At 42.9% G+C, this 19210-nt stretch overlaps 1 protein-coding gene and 1 long non-coding RNA gene across 15 annotated transcripts in view; one reads left to right on the top strand and one right to left on the bottom strand.

Moving 5' to 3' along the window:
- Positions 1-19210, bottom strand: part of Sema6d (semaphorin 6D) — a 569376-nt gene that overhangs the window by 196308 nt on the left and 353858 nt on the right. The gene's annotated exons all lie outside the window — the stretch shown is intronic.
- On the top strand, positions 6325-17899 carry LOC121828809 (uncharacterized). The gene is made up of 7 exons (XR_006071407.2): positions 6325-7292; positions 7552-7730; positions 8078-8309; positions 13196-13269; positions 15484-15718; positions 17434-17559; positions 17757-17899. It is a non-coding gene; the product is annotated as an uncharacterized LOC121828809 (long non-coding RNA).

Below are 19210 nucleotides of genomic sequence, written 5' to 3'. Positions count from 1 at the left end.
TCTGTTCAGTTTGCGTTCATTCATTCTTTTGACAAATATTTATTTGCACATTCCATGCAAGGCTCTTAGGAAGTGCGTGGAGGTAGCAAAAATGAGTTGTATGCAAACCTTGCCTTATCCTCAAGAGGTTGGCAGATTCTTGTGGGGGAGGCATGGGGCGGGGGAAGGACAGCACACGCAATAGTGCTGTGATATGGATTAGGAATACATATTAATCCTCTGACGCCAGGTGGAAAGGATCCATGTAGTGAGTCTGTCGCATAGGATAAGCAATAGGGGACAAGGGCAATTGCATTTGCTCATTACATGGCCTTAAGAGAAGCCAGCTAAAGCAGATATTGCATAACAAAACTTCTCCCAGGGAGATGCAACACACGTCTACTTACCCCTGATAGGGAACCCACAGCAGACCAAAGTATGGATGCCACTGAAGTCTAACTGGGTGAACCAATGAGTTTTATTGGGTTTACTTAGAAGATTATGGCTGATGGGTTACTTACAAGGGCAGAAATGATGCAGACAGCTGTATCACCAAAGCCCACCTCAGCATGGATGGGAAAGCTGGTAACCTGGAGCACGCTGCACAGCCTGCAGGCAGCTCAACAGGCTGGAGAGGGTCCTTTCCAGGTGCCTCAGTTAGTCTAAACCTCTTCCAGGCAGCTGGTCTGAAAGTGTTCTTTGCAAGTTGGCTCAGCTCTTCTGAGAGAAATGTTCAGCTTTTATGGCTTATTCTGGTGGGCAGGGACCTAGTGAATCTGGTTAGTTTCAGGGACTTCCTGAAGCTCTGAGTTGTCCACCTTCCTGCTTAAGGAGCTTCGCTGCAGGAGGGAATGTTCCGATGTGGGAGACAATGTACAGAACAGCAGATCAGGCTGCAGGCAAGGCCGTGAGGAGACGCCCTCCTCCTTGCTCTCCTGCTTCTCTATTTTTCCTCATCCTTCTATTTGCAACTGGGTACCCTGGGCACTAATGCTGGTAGAGCTGCCTAGTTTCTGTTACCCTGAAGACCGGGACGCCATCTAAGCCATGTGCCCCGGGGTGTGCACACTCTCTTCTTCTGGGAACTCTTCTTGATTGTCACCTTTTCCACTGAGGTAGAAATGAAGGTCAACTTTGCCAAACCATGACCAGGAGCAAGTGATTTCAAGAGGACTCTGCCTCTGAACAACTGTGGCAAAATTTGTTGCTCCAATCCCAGAACTAAACAGGCCCCAGCCCTGTCTGCCCACAAGGCAGATTTCCCAAGAACGCCCTTCAAGGCTTGAGCAACAGGGCAAGGGCAGCTTCTAGCTCTTTCCATGAGCTGTATCTCCTCATTCCCTGGAACAGCAACATTCTTGGTTATTTGTTTTGTTTTGTTTGGTTGAGACACAGTTTCCCTATGTAGTTTAGGCTAAGTGACTCTTACCTCCTATCCTGCCTCAGCTCCCTGAATGCTGGGATTACAATTGTATGCATATATATATATATATATATATATATATATATATATATATATATATATATATATTTAAATTTTAGCTTTTTATAAAGGTCACCTGGAAACCCTGGAAAAATGAAAGATTCTGGGATCTGTACTAGAAATTGTCTTTAGAAGTCTGGAGTTCATTTTCTCGATGGGCATTCCAGCTGTTTCAAGCATATCTTATCCACACTCCCAGGTACGCCAAGGGATGTATATCCTGGAGGGTGTACAGAAGAGTGGAGCATGTCTTGATCATGGATGACTCCTAGTACTTTGAACAGCACACAGCTCCAATTAGTTATTCAGTAAACATGTGCTGATTTCATGGGATGAACAGCATTTTGCCTATCTTTTAAATCCACATAAGCCTCGAGGGTCAGGCAATATTTTCTGACAAATGACAGAGAATTTTTAAAGGCAGAGAGGTACATTAGTATCCACATAGGCATGGGGAGGGATGATAGAGAACCAGCATGTAGTTGAGGAAGTTTGCTTTTGTGCTGATGGTGAAGGGATGGGTGGGAGAGCTGGGGGATGGGGGTAGGTGGAGGGGTGGTGGGAGAGCTGGGGGATGGGAGTGGGTGAGGGGTGGTGGGAGAACTGGAAAGAAACCCTTTCACCTTGGTCTCAACTGCATCAATTACTCAACACTACCCCAGGAGCCCCGCCCGCCTTCTTCCCAGACTTCAGAGAAGCTACTGAAAAGGAGAAGTTCAGCTGACCGCGTCAGGATCCAGCACTGAGGAACAGGCAGTAAGGGAACCATGGCTGCAGGGCAGGACACATAGCAGTGACCTGCTCTAGAGCCACACAACACTGAGCACTCTCCACATCACCCGAGAGGCGGCTGCCTCTTCTGCTTAGTGGAGAGCGGGACTCCAAACAGGCTGTTTGTTGCCAGGCATTTACCCAGTGGCATTTAGCCCATTGTCAGTTTAAATTTATTCTTTCGTCTTCTGACTGGCTTTGATAAAAAACAAGTGTCAGTCTATCTAAAAAGAGAAATCCCACTACAGTTTTCAGTGGTTCTTTGCTAGGCCTTGTAATCCACTGTCAAAAAATCTCTCATGCCTTGTGTCTCATGTCAGTTAGCATGGAAGCACAGAGGAATGTCGACATTCATTGACTCCATCATTAGACTTCTACAGAGCCCTACTCAGGGGCCGCCAGTTGCTCTAAGCATGACTGGCTGCTTATAAACTTGCCAGCATCCTTGATGGCTTACTCGGCACTTGGTCTGCTCGCCTTTGCTTTTGCCTGTGGGATGCAACAGTACACTAGACACAGGCCAGTTAAACCAGACAGGCCCCCCCCCCCCACCACCACCATCATGGTTGAGGAAGCAATGAATGGATCTAACATTTGCTGGGTGACAATCAAGGGAACAATATTCCCAACAATACCCTCTTCCCCAGAGTTAGACGAAAGGTTCCTCCAGGGACTGTTGCCTTCTATACATACTCCCATATATAGAGACCAGCTGAATGTCCACATAAGAAAGGTGAACTCCTCAAGTCACAGATGTGCCCAATACTAAAAAATTCTTCTGACAGCTTCTGTTCACACTTAACACAAAATTCCAATTATTTTCATTGTCTATTTCTGTCTGTATGTACATCCATTATTGGTGTCTAGCTACTGTGCCCACTTCTCTATTCCTTGTTCACACCAAACTTACTTCCACTTTGACCCTCCTCCTTTAGAATGCTCTGTTATAGATTTCTACATGTTCCACTGCAGTCAGTTTGGTTCACATGGACTTTCTCAGAGATATTTCAGTGGCCACTCAACACAAAGGAGAAATGTTCTATTTCATGTAGGCATTCTCAACCACATTCCATGATTTAACTTTTCAAAATATTTATCATTACCCAAATTACATATATATATATAATGTATATGTATACATACACATATATGTATATACATATCTGTGTATGTTTTGCTAGAATGTGACATATGTATTTCTCCCTCTCTTAACTTCAGACATATGTATTCCTAAACATCACTGTGTTGCATGAAATTGTACAGTGGAAATGGCAGGACAAGACTAAAGAAGATTTTATACCCATCCAGGTCCCTCCCTTTGCTTGTCTTGGGAAATATAAGCTATGGATGTAGGCAGGACCTAGGAACCCCAGGACCCCACAGAGGCCAGCATTTTAAGAACTCATCCCATTAGATGGGAGCAGGCTGGTCTGTGTGGGCATCTAGCTCCTGTTCCTCCTCTCCACATAATTATGTCTCAGACCTAAAATGTAATCACTCTACGAAGTCAGATAACAGAATTAGAAATGGCTTTGAAAGGTCATCCCGGACAGGTGGATTATGCCACGTTCCTAAAGGGTTTGAAAACTGTTTAAATTTGGGGGAAATTTCCTAGCAGTGCTAAGTAAAAGGTCAAATCTGAAAGCCCCCAAAGAGCTAAGGATCACTTTTCCCCTTAAAATTCCTCGGATTTAAATTTTCATCCTAAGAAAGTGTCTGCGACTACAAATGTTGCCGTTGAGCTGTTCCAGCTTATGAGTGCGATAGAGAATATTTTGTTAGGAATCTTTACGTCCTCAGTAACTGTCTGTCTTGTGGAGAGTTGAGTAGAGTGGCAAAGTAATTACATGGTGAGTACCATATATTTACGACTATTTATATTTTCTAGATTGGAGTACAGGGTAATTATTTTTGGTCTTATTAAGTGCAAATTACGAAGTCATCTTCAGGAACATGCAATTACCATGTGGTGTAGTCACATGCCACTTCTCAAGCAAAATGAAAATTTTACTGAACACAAGTGATACGATGCCTATGGTTTCTATGCACACAGCACAGGGCCTGTCTTCTACACCGTGGATATGCAACACAGGCCATTTTTTCTCATCACCCCACATTTCCTTATTGGATTACATCAACTATTCTCAAAGGCTGGTGCTACTCAAGAATGAGTATTTATGGATCCCCCAACTTAACCCAAACTTGTCCATGTGAAGCCTTGTTTTCTGTGTCTGAATGAGTGTACTCATATCATACCTTGGTGACCATGTCCTCCTGAGTATCATAAATCATTCTTTCCAGAGGGATTTCCTCAAAGCCCAAGAGATACATTATTTTTGAAAGAAAAGCATGAGTTTCTAGACAGTGTAACATGTTTTCGTTTGTGACTGGAGAGTCTGTTACTTTTTCCAGACTGCACTTTGAGAAGTAGCCTTATCCCCACCACCCCTGCTTATGAAAACAGAAGTGTTGTAAAGACATTGAAGTGTAATTATCTGTTGACTATTCCCTATGACCTTTCTGTGACACACATGCCATTGGCATTCAACTTTTCTACGTGCTACAAATTTTACTGGATATATGTGCGCACTCAGAGACACATAGGCACATACCTGAAGGGATGGCAATAGGAGGTGAATCAGTGGTTAAATAGTTATGTAACTCATGGTGAGAACAAAGTTGAACCTTTTAAGTAGTTATTCCCCAAGTATGTACACAGGCAGCATAGTTTGACTTGTCCATATCCACTATTTAGAAAGTCTAGTTGATGTCAGACTCAGTCCCTTAATTGGGATAGCTGGGTGAGATGGCCAGTGTCTCAGGATCCGAAGCCAGAGGACCTTTGTGTCTCACTATTCATTAGTTAGGAAATCAGGGTAGTGTTTTGTGGTCCATTTCCTTCATCTGTAAGTCAGGAATACCAGTAAAGCCTCTCTCCAAGGGCTATTTGGAGGAGGAAATAATATCACAGGTGCAAACTGCTGGTAGCACCACTACTGTGTATAAAAATCTCCACAAATGCAGCTATTACTGATGCATTAAATACCAGATACCACATATGTATTTTTGGCTCTTGCATTTTCTTCTCTACACTCATGCTGAAAAACAAAAATCAATGGGACAATTTTTGTAGATCTCTTCCCTTTCCCATTTAAAAAAATTCTGACTAGGCAAGAGTAGAACATGCTTGTCCTTGCTGAGGCAGAGAAAAGGTTAACTTCTGACTTTAAGCAGAGCCAGCTGGAACTGCGGGCTGTCTGCTTGTGGCAAGGGATGGGAAGAAAAGCTAATTTTAGCCATCACTCCTCAGTCGCTGTCCAGCTCCTATACACTCCTCCATGTTCATCCCCTTCCTCCCCAGACTGAGAGACCTAAGACTTTTTCCCCAGTAAACCTTCAATCCCAGGATGGAGTGAAATAATTCTTAACCAATCCTTGAATTAAAGATGCTGATGTCTTAGCTTCAACATATCCTACCCCTGTCCCTCAGAAAATACCAGCCTTCCATCCTTGCAAATTGTCTTGTCCTTTTCTCTTGAAAACACGTTTGAAGCCCTGTGACTCCTGCCATCCTTTTCTGAAAGAGACTTTTTAGAACTGGGAAATGTGGCTGTAGAAAATGGTGAGAAAGTCCAGACACACGTCAACGTCAACTTGGTCTTTTAGTAAACGGGAACAAGGAAAGCAAAGATTAATGATGATTGCTAGGATGAACCCATAAGCTTGCATAACTTTTTTCACCCTTACTGCTGAAGCCAGACTAGGGGATAAGGAAGGAAAATTATGCAAGCAAATATTGTATTTTATGAGCCTGAGTTTTCTGCTATAAAAATTGTGAAACAGAACATATATTTGTAAAATGCAAATTTTTTTTGCTTACTAATATTTATAATTAAGGCACAGATTCTTACTCAAACAAAAACCCTAGCTTGGGGAATAGAAGCATAAACAGAAACACAATTAATACTTTTGCTGACAGCAGGTTTCTTCTGTAGGTAAAAGCAAGCCTCTGTGTGTGCACAAATATCAAGATATATTTGTGTAGGTACAGCAACCCACATGCATAGAAAACACACAGGCAGTGAGAACTCCAGGACAAAAGGGAACAGCTAACTTCTCAGGCCTGAGAACCCCACGGGGTTATTTTGTTCTGGAGAAAAGGCTTAGGTGACATGGTCTGGATGTGAAGTGTTAAAGAGGATTAGCCAAGCCAGAGAAAACTCTGCCTGAAAGTATTCCATGGTGCCTAGTCCAGGTCCAAGGAGTATTGGAATCAAAGAAATCTCAGAATTACAGGGCTGTATGAGGCCTTAATAATCTCCCAACTCAATCCTAGATTCACCAGCAGAATAAGCACAGCAGTGGCTGACCGCTTGCCAGGGACCCTGGTGACTCTGAGCTGATGAGCTGCTTCTCTTGGGCTAGACTCTGAGGAGGGAAGTGCTTGCCTGGGCATGGGCTGGATGTCAAAGGGCCGAGTTTGGGGATGAATTTGTCACTGGTGGGGAAGTAGTGGGGCTAATCATCCTACTTCCTTTGCTCCCTGGTCATAGAAATGATTGCCAAGGCTCTGAAGTGACGCCTGGGGCCAGGCAGGCACCTGGTCCTGCATTAGCCTCAGCTCAGGAATGTGTCTCACCACTGCCCTGGCATGTGACAGGCAGATGTGCTGAGGCCAGGGGTCCATTTTTCCTTATTTCCACTGAAGGCTGATATCTGTATTTGTAAGAGGTAAATTCCAGATTGTATACATTATCAGAGTGGATTTTGGTAAGACAATCAGTACGCGCAAGGAAACATTCCTGAAAAGAAAATGTCGTAGATCCATTATGGTTACATGATAAAGCTATCAGGAGCTTATCATTTAAAGACTACCACCGTGAAGCATTTGGTCACAGGGGGAAAATGTCATGTAAATATTTCACACAAATATACACAGAATCCTCTCTATCACAGCTCCTTATCGAACCAGGCTGGGAGAACCGGGAGTGCCTGGTATGCTCTCCGTTGTCAACTCTGACAGCCGCGTGTCCCTCCTCCAGCTTCTACATCCATACAGGTGAGATACTACGATGCTTCACTGATTTCTTTACAAGAAGTTCTGGATGCTACCCCAAAGTCCATCCCGATAGAGCATCGCTTCCCCTAGACTGCCTCCACTTAGGCTGCCTGCTTCACTATCTTCTGCCTCTGGTCCCCAGCAACCCCCCCCTACTTAGAGATTCATTGTTAAATTCACAAAGATAGCATTGGGTATCGCGTTGACCTGGCTTCCACCTTCGCCCTGCCCAGCAGCTTTGTATTATTCTTTGTTTTAGACAGACTACACGGTGAAAGGAATCCATGCACACCCTGATCCTCTTTCAGCATCCTCCAAAGCCTCCAGAGTGGACAGATTACTACATAATTGATGTGATTAATTTGTTTCAATGAGTGAAATGACAATTGTTTCCAGCAGCTCAGTGATCGGAACACCAGGCCTGGTTTCACTCCCTAGGTAGGCATATGCCTTGCAAACACCAGTCCAAAGTCCTCTCATTCTGTAAATATTGCATGTCAGATTTTGAAAAAAAACAAAACAAAACAAAACAAAACTGAGCAGTCTTATGACTTTACAACTTCAACCAAAATCAATACTGCTCTTTAGTAGCATCTCTTAGTGGTCATGTAAAGAAGCTGGGACTGACCTGAATAGGGCACCTCACTAGAACTGAGGTCTAGTCAACAGCCAGTTCATTTAAATTTGTCATGATTTTGAGATGGGAAAGAACACAACGTTCCTCTGGGTGGGAGAAAAGTTACAACAAACAATTTCAATTGATATGTATTGGGATTTTGTTTCAGGGTTCCAAATTGTTTTCAGTTACAAGAGAGAAATGATTGATGATCTGATATCAATGGGATGGATGCACTGGAGCTGTCATCTGAGGGTCCTTTTCAGTTCTGGAAGAGCCAGGTCCTAAGTGAATGGGGAGTCTCAACCTGCAGTCTCAACCTTTCCACAAGAGTCCCAGGTTCCTGCTATGTGTCAACAGCTACACAGAGCTTGCTGATTCCTAGTCAACCAGCTACATAGGTACTATTACTCTTCTCATGTTTATATATAACAACTTTCCGGGCTCACAAAATAAATCATTAAAGACACAGAACCCAAAACCAGTTTGCAAGCACCCAGAACTCAAGTCCTAGGCACCCAGAACTCAAGTCCTAGGCATCTAGAACTCTGAGAGCCATGAAAGGACAACAGTACACACGGTGGAAAATTAAAACTGAGTGAAAAGGAGAGCCCAGTACAGCCAGGTTTTACCAGGTGAGACTTCAGGGGCCTGTGCTGGGCCAGCGCAGTGAGAGCAGCTGGCAGTGGCGGTGGTGATGGGACCAGGGAAATCAGAAGCACGAGGAGAGGAGATGGAATAGAGTGACCTGGAAGCCACTCACAGGCAAAACCTACAGGTTGAGAGTTGTAGCTGGGGGACTGTAAAACAAGCAAACAACAACACAATCCCAACAGTTTGCCATGGAGAGACTATTCCTGAAGAAACTTGAAGTCTGACTATGTCCATAGTTGATGGTTATCTAGGGAGCAGCTGACGACCTGCAGACATGTTTCCACGTCACAGTTTAAGAAGTGTCAGGGCTGTGCTAGCTGTGAGGGGCAGAAAGAGCAGCAGTGACACACCACAGGCACCTCAGTGACCCTCAGATGGGTGGCAGTGGAGACGGTGAACAAGACAGAGTGAGTGGGTAAGATCCTGAAGGGAGAAATGACAGAGCTTAACTGAACGGTGTGAGGGTCGTTTATAGAAACAGCTAGTATTTGGTTCAACAAAGACTGTCACGTTAAGTAATTCCCATCTTATGGAGCTCCGGAGTAATGCTGCATTTCTTGAGTAACTTTTGTTTTTCTGATAAAGCTTCCTTTTGCTGTCTTAGCTTGTTTTCAAATTATATAGTAAATATGTGGTGAAATGTCTTCAAAAAAAGGTTTATTTTCATTTGAATGGCTATTATTTCATTTTCTATTAAGTATTTGTTCAGATTCCCTGGTTGACATGTTTTTTTTTATATAAAAACCTTTTCAGGGGCTATTTTCCAGTCCTTGCTATTTTGCCCTGGTTGCTTCTTTCTGGGTCTTTGTACCCTATACCTTGAGCTTAGAAATCCTTTGATCACTCACAATGGATGCCTCCCAAGCTGTTGAGCAAGTGGAATACTGCTTACTTGATGCTTCTGGGGATTTTAAAAAGCATAAGATTTAATGTTTTTTGGAGTCAAGCAAGGCTGGTTTGTTTTTAGGATGTAATTCCATAAGGACAGAGTCTGCCATATGGGATATGGCTTCTCTCATAAAACTGAGCAGTGTCTGGTAAAGGTTCAGAAGACATGAACTAAACCATGATTTGATTTACTTGGATCAATATTGTATTTTTAAAATTAGTGTCACTACTGTTTTTGTGTGTTTGGATTTCCTAGAAAAGCCACAGCACATTTTTTTTGTTTGTATTTTTTTTCATGTTAGAAAGCTGTGTAATCTCTCTCTCTCTCTCTCTCTCTCTCTCTCTCTCTCTCTCTCTCTCTCTCTCTCTCTCTCTCTCCCTCTATCCCCCCCCTCTCTCTCTCCCACACACCCCATGTGTGTGTGTGTGTGTGTGTGTGTGTGTGTGTGTGCATGGTGTGAAGCTGGGTTCTTAGGGCTACATTAGACACAGGCCTGTTCCTGAAAGCTGATCTCACCTAGTCAGCAGAACAGACGAAAAAGCAGTAGACGCTCTTCTGTATGTGTATTATGTCACAAAATTTAAAAATAATACAGTAGTGCATACATTATTATTTTTAAAAATAGCTCATAGAATTAAAAATTATCTGTAAGTCGTATCGAAGACGCTTTTGGTCATAAGGAAACAGTCACTCTAAAAATAATTGTGTAGTCACTCCCCAGAGGTGGCACCCAGTGCTACCACGGCTGAACTAATCCAATGTGCCTTGTATTCAGAAATAGACAGCACCTCATGACACTTTCACCCCCTTACAGAGCCAACAGCAATGCTGGCCTGACTGACAACAGTGTGTGATTTGGCTTCTGATTAATTCTGCTTCTGTTATTCAGCTAAGCATCAGAAAGGCGACCCAATCCAACAAAGAAAGAGATGGGGTTTGTTTATCAAGGGCTCTTTGCCAGAACAAAACATTGTTTTGCTTTGTCAGTTTCAGGTAAAGATCAAGGAGTAGATATGTTGAACACACGAACACACACTAACATACACACACACAGGTACACACATTTGTTTCACATCTGACACCCAATTATGAGACTTGATACTTCATAATTTAACCAACATTACAATTTCCTATTCCTTACCAAACAATGCTGTTACAAAACTTCAGTATTTGTGGTTGCTACGACCATTACCAGTGAGGCTCATGGAAGTCCCAGGATGCCTAAACCACAGTGGCTAAGACAAACTGGCCTTTGACGGTTTTTCAAGAATCCTTCTCAGCCACAAAATAGTTTGAAGCATCTGAGGCTCAGCTCTCTTAGGTCCACACTAGACTGGCAATGACCCTGTGCTGTTTTGAAGTCACTCCGTAATTGTAAATGGTTAATCAAATTCACTGTGGAATTCTGAGTCCTGCCCTTTGACTTAATGTACTGCCCGGAACTCAAGAATTCTCTAATCAGTGAGCAGAGAATCTGCAGTTGGCACTCTTGAGGCCAATGGCCATGGTGGCCACTTGAATATATTCCAGGAACATTTGCCTCTGAAAATATTCTTTGTCTTGTTTTCAAATGCTTTCTTCTAAAGTGGCCCCCAGGACTTTCCCACCCAGTTAGAGGGAACACAGCTATGCTGAGCTTAGCCGTGGCCTCAAATGTACTTCCAGTCAGTGGGGTGAAGCGCGATTTCCCACCAGAAATGCTCTCATGACCCTTGTCAACTTGAAACAGTCAGAGCGAGTGTGCAAGATCAGACGGAGCCAAGGCTTGCAGGCAAGCGGGCAGGGGTGCGAGGGAGGGGCCTCAGATCAAGTGCGCTGTTTTGTGCCATTCCAGACTTCAAACACTAACATTTATGTCAGCGATGGATCTGCTTCTAAGAGTCCAACACTTTCTAACTCAACAATGAATATCTGGCCGAGCATAAAACTGTCTGCACCTTAATGACTCTCTTTAGATTGGGTAGACCCTTTCTCACAGTGTTGGACCACGCTATCACAACTTCCCTGCCTTTTCCAATTGGCTGCATCATTAGTTTGGTCCATGCTGTGTGTTTTGGCTACAACTTAATCACTTGGGACAGCACATTCTGGGAACTGCTGTAAAGCACCTATTCTGTCTTTCAGCAAGGGTCACTGTCTTGGGCACCAAAGTGGTTGTGACTTTGGAGTGGAGGGACCAGATGAAGCCAGGCCTGCAGGCTGACCAGCAGAGCTGAGAGCAGAAGCAAAGTTAGAACAGGAGCTCCAGTTTTATCTGGTGCAGACTGGGTGACCAAAAAGTCGAGCAGCATTGCCTCCTGTTAGTCAAACCGGTGAAAAGCCCAAAGGGAGTTCCACTAAGCATGGCGTTGTTAAATATTTACATTTAAACAAAACACAGCACGGGCAACATACCCCAAATCTGTGTAATTGTTCTGTTCACAAGGTAATTATAGGATTTGCTGCAAGCACAGTACTGTGTGGCTCAGTCTAAGCAGCATGAGCTGGTAACAGGTTACAATTTACGTTGAAGCCTGAACTACTTTTTCAAATGTCACTGGTGTACCCCCTCATGGTGTGTATCCCTTCACTTGAAGATGGCATCAAAGGCCTGATCCAGGTGAGTCATGGCTCAGTGGGACCACCTGCTTAGGGTCAAGGCACATAGAGTCAGCATGAGGGACGCATCAGCATCAATGCTTGTGTTTCTCCTTTCTCTAAGCAATAACAGAATGGGGATCTGACAGGGGCATGCGATTAGGATGAGACCACACAGGACATTGAAGGTTTGATGTTAAACAAAAAGAGCCTAAGAAAGAATCAAGGAGATTTCTTTGGTCAGCATTTTTAATGTCTGTGCTGAGAGATCTACAGAAAGATAATTTATTTAGCTATTATTTATTAAACTATTAGAGCACGTGTGGGTGTGGCCAGTTTCTGTGCTCCTTTAAGGACAGATGCAGTCAATCCAGAGGGAGTGACTCTCCGGCACTAGAATGGGAATGTGTTTAGGATCCTTGAGAATCAGGTACCTATGTTTAGCATCTAGCAGGTGTCCTGGACCGGTGTCTAGTTTCTTATGAGTTCCTTCTATGTAGTCCCTTGTGATAGCTAGACACGAGCATCCTGTGTCAAGTGGCTCCCAACCCACGGAACCACTGCCGAGCTCAAATCTACTCAAATGAAAAGCACATCAGCAATGACAGGGCTCTGTAGGCTGGAGGGCTCTTCAGCGGTGTTCTAGTCTGCAGAGTTCCCCTCGAGAGTCATATGATATGAGCAGAAGGCTACAGATCACAAAAGGACAGTCAGGGATGTCAGCTGCTGGCTTTCTCACCAGCAAGGTGGGACACAGAAGCAAAACCAGCATTCCACTTTACTTGGTTTTAGAAACAGTCACATGGATTTCTCACATTTTTATGTGATGACTGAAAGGGCAATTATGGAAAGATAGCCTCCTTTCCTTTAAAATAAACCCTATTGGAAAGACCAACGTGAAACAGATACAGTCTGTAGCCTTTCATACAGAAAGGGGCTCTGAGCTTGGAAATCGTTCCTATCTTTTAGTTTTCCCAAAGAGTGCCCCAGAGGCTTCACATAGGCCTTAGAGCCCATGAAGGTCCCTTAAATTCCACAGAGCAACTTTCACTTTACTGACAGTATGTGAATATTTTGATATGTCTATGTTTATCCAAAATTTCCAATCAAACAACTTTTAATTTTAAAATTTACTGGGAATTAAGTTATATCACCTTGTTCCAACAGATTTCTCTGTTACTACAGAAACTGATCATTTTTCATGTTTATTGGTCATACGGATTTCCTCATCTATGGACCAAGTAAGTCCATTCCTTTCAGATTTCTTGGGTTGGATTGTTGGTGTGTGTGTGTGTGTGTGTGTGTGTGTGTGTGTGTGTGTGTGTGTGTGTGTGTGTACATGTTTACATGTGTCTGGGTACATATGCATGGGTGTGCTTGTTCATGTGGAGACCTGAAGTTGACATTGAGTGCTTTCCTTGATCATTCTTTATTTTGTTTACTGAGAGATTCCCTCTCTGAACCCAGACTCACTATTTCTCATTAGCCTAGGTAGCCAGCTAACCCAAGAATCTCTGATTCTGCTTCCCAAGCACAGAGACCACAGGTGACTGCCACCCCGCTCAGCTTTTACATGCATCCTAGGGACCAGAACTTCAGCCAGGACTGTAGAGCAAGTCTTTTATCCATGGCGCCATCTCCCCAGCCCTTGTTCATTTGTTATATAACTCATCCATTTGTTCATTTATCTCTTCATAACATCTTACTGAGGACATAACTCTCTGCCAGGCCCAGTTCAAGGAGCCTGGTGAATTCCATACTTCACGGACTTGCATTCTAAGGAGGACCAACCAAAGTAAGTCTATGGAGTAATACCAGATAGCAAGGCCAGCTAGGAAGAAAGACAAGTAAAATGAAAAATCAGAATAATGAGAAAGTGTGTGCCTAGCATAGGGGGGTGGCAGTCAGAAATGCGTTCTCAAAGAGGACTCATTATAGCAAAAGTCTATGTGAAGAGAGGCAGATGTTTGCATTTTAGAGGAAGAGAATTTTAGAATCATGAACTCAGAGTAGCAATCAGAAAGGGATGAGGTCTGAGGACCTTTAACTGGTACAACTATTCTTTTTAATTGTTTTCAGAACCCTTTACCACTACTATTTTAAAGTTTATTTTATTTATTTAGTTTTAATTCAGGGAGCTAGTGAATTTTTGTTATATTGCTGTATTAATCACTTGTCTTGCTGCTGTGAAAAACGTATGTTGACTCAAAGCAACTTAAGAGGGTAAGTAAGGGTTGACTTTGGCTCACAGTTCAAGGTATGGCCCACCACAAGAACGTCATGGCATCTGGAGCTTGAGGTGGCTGTTTCATTGCATGGAGCAGAAAATGATTGGTGCTCAGCTGCTTGCTTCTTTGATGTGCACTCAGGTCCCAGGCCCATGGAATGGTACCCACGTTCAGCCAGTCTTCCCAGCTCAGCTAAGCAAACCCAGACTGTCCATCACAAGCATGCTTGGAGGCTAACCTAGGCTCTAGATCATCCCTTGTAGGGGTGTCTAGAGGCTTGTCTTCTCTATGATTTTAATCTTATGAAGTTGCCAATGGAGATTAACCATCACAATTGCCTACCCTATAATACCTAATGTAGGGGCCTGAGTTTGAAGTGGGAGTTTCTAGTGCAAGTTCTTACATTCTTTTTTTTTTGTTTAATCATGCTCCTTTACTCAAAAAACAATACAAGCTTCAGAAGATAAAATTATGTAGAAAATCGTAACTAAAGTAGAAGCTTATGCAAAGACTGTATACTGTAGTGGGACTTCTCTGAACAACTTCTGTGCCCTTCCTATCAGCCGTATATTCTGCCAAGCCACTCCACGTACTGGTGGGAGAATCACTCCAAACATTTCTTTCAGCTTCCAACCATGACCTCATCATTAAGAGCACAGAAGCTGTTTCTCTTCACTTGTCTAAAAGAGAAAAAAGGGGAGGGGGGTGTGAACCCTCTTCTCTCAGCCACCCCTTGCTTCCTTCCTTTAGAACTCTTCAGAGTTGTGTCTCCACTAAATAGCTGGTCTCTACTGAGGACAGTCACATGACAGACATTTGACACAGTTCTCTCCAGGCAGAGTAGCTTGTAATTTTCACAGCAATCTCAGGCAACACCTAGTCTTGGCCACCTTTTGCCTGTCTGGGAACCCAGGGTAGCAGACCTCTGGGACACAATTCCTGTTTGTAATTGGTTTCTCATCTCAAAGGGACCACCCCCTTCACAAAGCAAAATTTCACTACAAAAATAGCACCCAAGAAATCCTCTGCATTGTCTTTCATGTTGGGAAACCCAGGGCCACCCTTTTTGTTCTGACTCATGTGGGAGCTTGGCTTGGGCTCTTAATCTTTAATACATATATATATATATATATATATATTTTATAGTTCAATGACATAGAGTTGGTTCATGTTTCGATTCATGTGAACACATTCTGGACTTCCTGCCTCTTCCCCGCTCTGCCCTAGACCCTTTCAGTTCTCAGGGAGGTGAACTTCCCTGTACTCAACCAAAGTGGGCCTCTTGTGCAGAGCAAAGCGGGTCACGGCCCAAGCACTGTGATCCAGACTTTGAGAATGTCCTCAGACCTTTGAAGACTCAGAAACGTACAGATTATAAAGCTGGAAGTGACCTCAAGAGATGACCTCACCCAGCCATCTGCCTTTGTCAGCTGTCAGACATTATCTCAATTTTGAGGATGAGGTAACTGGGGCTTTGTGAGGTGCTGTGACCAACCCAAGGTCATGTGCGAGGGAAGTGACCATGGTGGCCTATAGCCAGGCCAAATAAACTGCTTCTTTCATTAATAATTAGTCTTCCTTTTGTGATATTAAAAAAAGTCCATAATTTTTAGATTCAGTTATAAACAAAGGGTAAGTGGTATGGTGTTAGGGCTGAGAGCTAAGAGGGCACCCTGAGCTAAGGGGGGCTCTCAAGAGGAAGTGTTAGGGCGCAGAGCCGAGAGGGCACCCAAAGCTAAGGGGGGCTCTCAAGAGGAAGCAGAAGGAAAAAGATGGAAATTTTTGCAGACTTTGCACAGAACGAGCTGTAAAAGACAATATTGTACATTTTAAGTGCTACTTTTCTGGCATTTTATAATGATGAATATGAGGAAAAAGAAGAAAGCAATGCATTATATGTTTACTATTTCACTTAATTCCCTTCCTAAGAAACCTAACAAGTAGGATCAGTTTCACAATTGCTTCCCCCAAGTTTTGTGTGGTTTAGATTTCAGAAAACCAGTAAAGTCTGTATCATAAATTAGAAAATACCCCACAGCTTCCTGCAGTCAAATACATCTGTGGTTTTTTTTTAATCCCAAAATATGCATTTTTCTCATTAAAGGAATTAGATAAAGACTCTAAGAAGTGTACATCAGTTCAAGCAAGGGCCTTGCAGACATCCAAGTTCAGAGCAGGTCAGGTTTTGACATCAAATGAGTTATTTAAAAAGATTCTGTTTTTGAGAGATTTCTGGAATTTGAAATTGCTGATAAGGGATTGGGGATCCAAATTAATATCCTGGATTCTTATCATATCAAGAATGAAGAAACAGGCTTCGAGTACAACTAATTATCTAAGTTCCCACAGTCTAGGGACAGCAAGGGAACCCACAGCGAAAGCCCCATCCACTGCCCTTGTGGTTACCTCTGGGGACAGCTTTTTCCTCTCAAAGAAACCAGAGTACACTGTGGGCAGTGTGACTGTCACTCTTCCATGTATATACATGTAAACAGACTAAAGCCCCAAGAGTGGATACATTATAAGTGAACACGAAGAGGATTGTTTGTGGATGCCATGGAGGTAGTGTAAGACTGAACTGAACTGATAATAAAATAGTGTTCCGAAACCTCTGAAAGGAGGTACATCAAATGAGATGTTGACCGCAGATTTAGACTTGCCAAAAGGAAATGATTCTGCCTCTTAGCACCAGCCTTCATGAGAGGGTGAAGGACAGTATAAGGTGTTTCATTGCTTTCTGCCACAGGACATCAGGCAGAGGTTTTTTTTTGGAGGAACCTGCTGGTTGTATGGACTGTTGCGATAAGAAATAACTTATGTAATGTTGTAAGTGTTAGTTAGCACCTACGTGGCAGCTATGGTGCTTGAAGACACTGCCAACACAAAAGTGAGTGAGGCTGATTGCCTGCTCTAGTGATGCCCTCAGGAGGAGCGGACAGAAGGAGAGTGAAAAGACCCAAAGACACACAGTAGATAAAGGCAGAAGAAATCCGTCAATTAAATGTAGAGGGAAGCTAAAGTATGACCATCTAGCCAGAAAGTTCTGGAATGGCTTTGGAGACGATTTATGAAGACAGGGTGTGGATAGACGTGAGTGAAAGCAGGCATTCCTTATAGCAGAGACATAACAAATGAGGGCTAATTGGCATTTGGCATTTAAAAATATCTTGATTACAGGGCTGCAGAGATGGCTCAGCATTAACAGGACAAGCTGTTCTTCTAAAGAACCAGGTTTGATTTCCAGAACATACACGATGGCTCACAACTGTCTGGAACTCCAGTTCCAGAGGATCTGACAAACAGGTAAACAAAACACCCATACACACAATTAACTAACTAATTAACTAACTAGCCAACTAACTAACTAACTAACTAACTAACTAACTAACTAACTAACTAACTAACTAACTATCTTGTTTAGAAGAGTGACATACCATGCCATGGATTATTTCCTAAGTCTGAATTACTTTCTTTTTTAAACATTTTTCATGGATTTCAAGACCTCTTCTGCTCTACAATTCAATGATTTTAGTATACTTCTGAAGCTGGACAGCTCACATCAGCTGATGAGATTTTGATCTAACCTCTGAGCTTCTAATCTTTGGCTACTATGAATAAAGCTATAATATTCTCAGTCCTGCATTGTTTGGGCATATGTTTTAATTTCTCTTGTAGGTTAGAAAGTTTGCATAGTTTTATGAAACATTTAAGTTGTAGAGAAATTAAATTATTGTTTGCAAAACAGCTGTACACACCCAATGATCTCCAGGTTCAAACACTTGGCATTGTAGGTGATTTCTACCAGAACCATTGTTGTGTGTGTGTCTTGGTTACTTCACTTTCTATTTCCCTGATTACTAATGATACAACACACATTCTCATTTGCTTGCTGGCCATATGCACATCTCTTTTTTTCACTGAACTGTTTATTCAATACATAATAGATGTATCAATTAGAGTGTCTATTGCTGTGATAAAACACCAAGACTAGCCAGGCAGTGGTGGGGTGCACCTTTAATCCCAGCACTTGGGAAGACGAGGTAGGCAAATCTCTGTAAGTGGGGGCCAGCCTGGTCTACAAAGTGAGTTGCAGGACAACCAGGACTGTTAAACAGAGAAATCCTGTCTTCAAAAACCAACCAACCAACCAACCAACCAAACAAACAAACAAACGGAAAAACCCAGAAAACCATTATGATGAAAAGCAACTTGGGGAGGAAAGGGTTTATTTTGTTTACACTTCCAGGTAACAGTACAACATGGAGAAAAATGAGAGCAGAACTCAAAAAGTGCAGACACCCAAGGAAGGAGCTCATGCAGAGGCCATGGAGGAGTACTGATTACTGGCTTGTTCCTCACAGCTTTATCAGACTATTATAGCTCCCAGGACCACCAGCCCAGGGGTGAAAACAGTGGATGGGGCTCTTTCATATCAATCATCAATCAAGAAAACATATCGCAGACTTACCCATAGGGCAATATGGTAGGGCTATTTTCTCTGTTGAAGTTCTGTCTTCCTAAACAACCCTGGCTTGCATCAAGTTGACATAAAACTACCCAGCATAACAGGAATTTTAAATTTTTTCTGCAGTCCCTAGCTGAGCTTTTCACTTTCCTTTAACGGTATTTTGAAAATACAGTTATTTAAATGCATTTCTCTCTCTCTCTCTCTCTCTCTCTCTCTCTCTCTCTCTCTCTCTCTCTCTCTCTCTCTCGTGTGTGTGTGCTGTGTTGTAGTATGTAATGTATGTATGTGAGCATGCTGTTATGTGTGCCCCTGTGCAATCATGGGGAGACCAGAGCAGTATGTTGGATGTCTTTTCTTTATTGCTCTCTGCTTTTTTGCCTTGAGACAGGCTATCTCACTGAGCTGGAAGCTCACTGTTTTGTCTAGCTTGGATGGCTAGGGATCTTTTTTTTTAATCTACCCATGTGTGTCCACTAGTACTGGAGT

The sequence above is a fragment of the Peromyscus maniculatus genome, chromosome 4 (assembly GCF_049852395.1).
Source record: "Peromyscus maniculatus bairdii isolate BWxNUB_F1_BW_parent chromosome 4, HU_Pman_BW_mat_3.1, whole genome shotgun sequence".
NCBI lineage: Eukaryota > Metazoa > Chordata > Mammalia > Rodentia > Cricetidae > Peromyscus > Peromyscus maniculatus.
The sequence above is the reverse complement of the archived record's forward strand: the minus strand, read 5'-3'. Positions and strand labels throughout refer to the sequence as shown.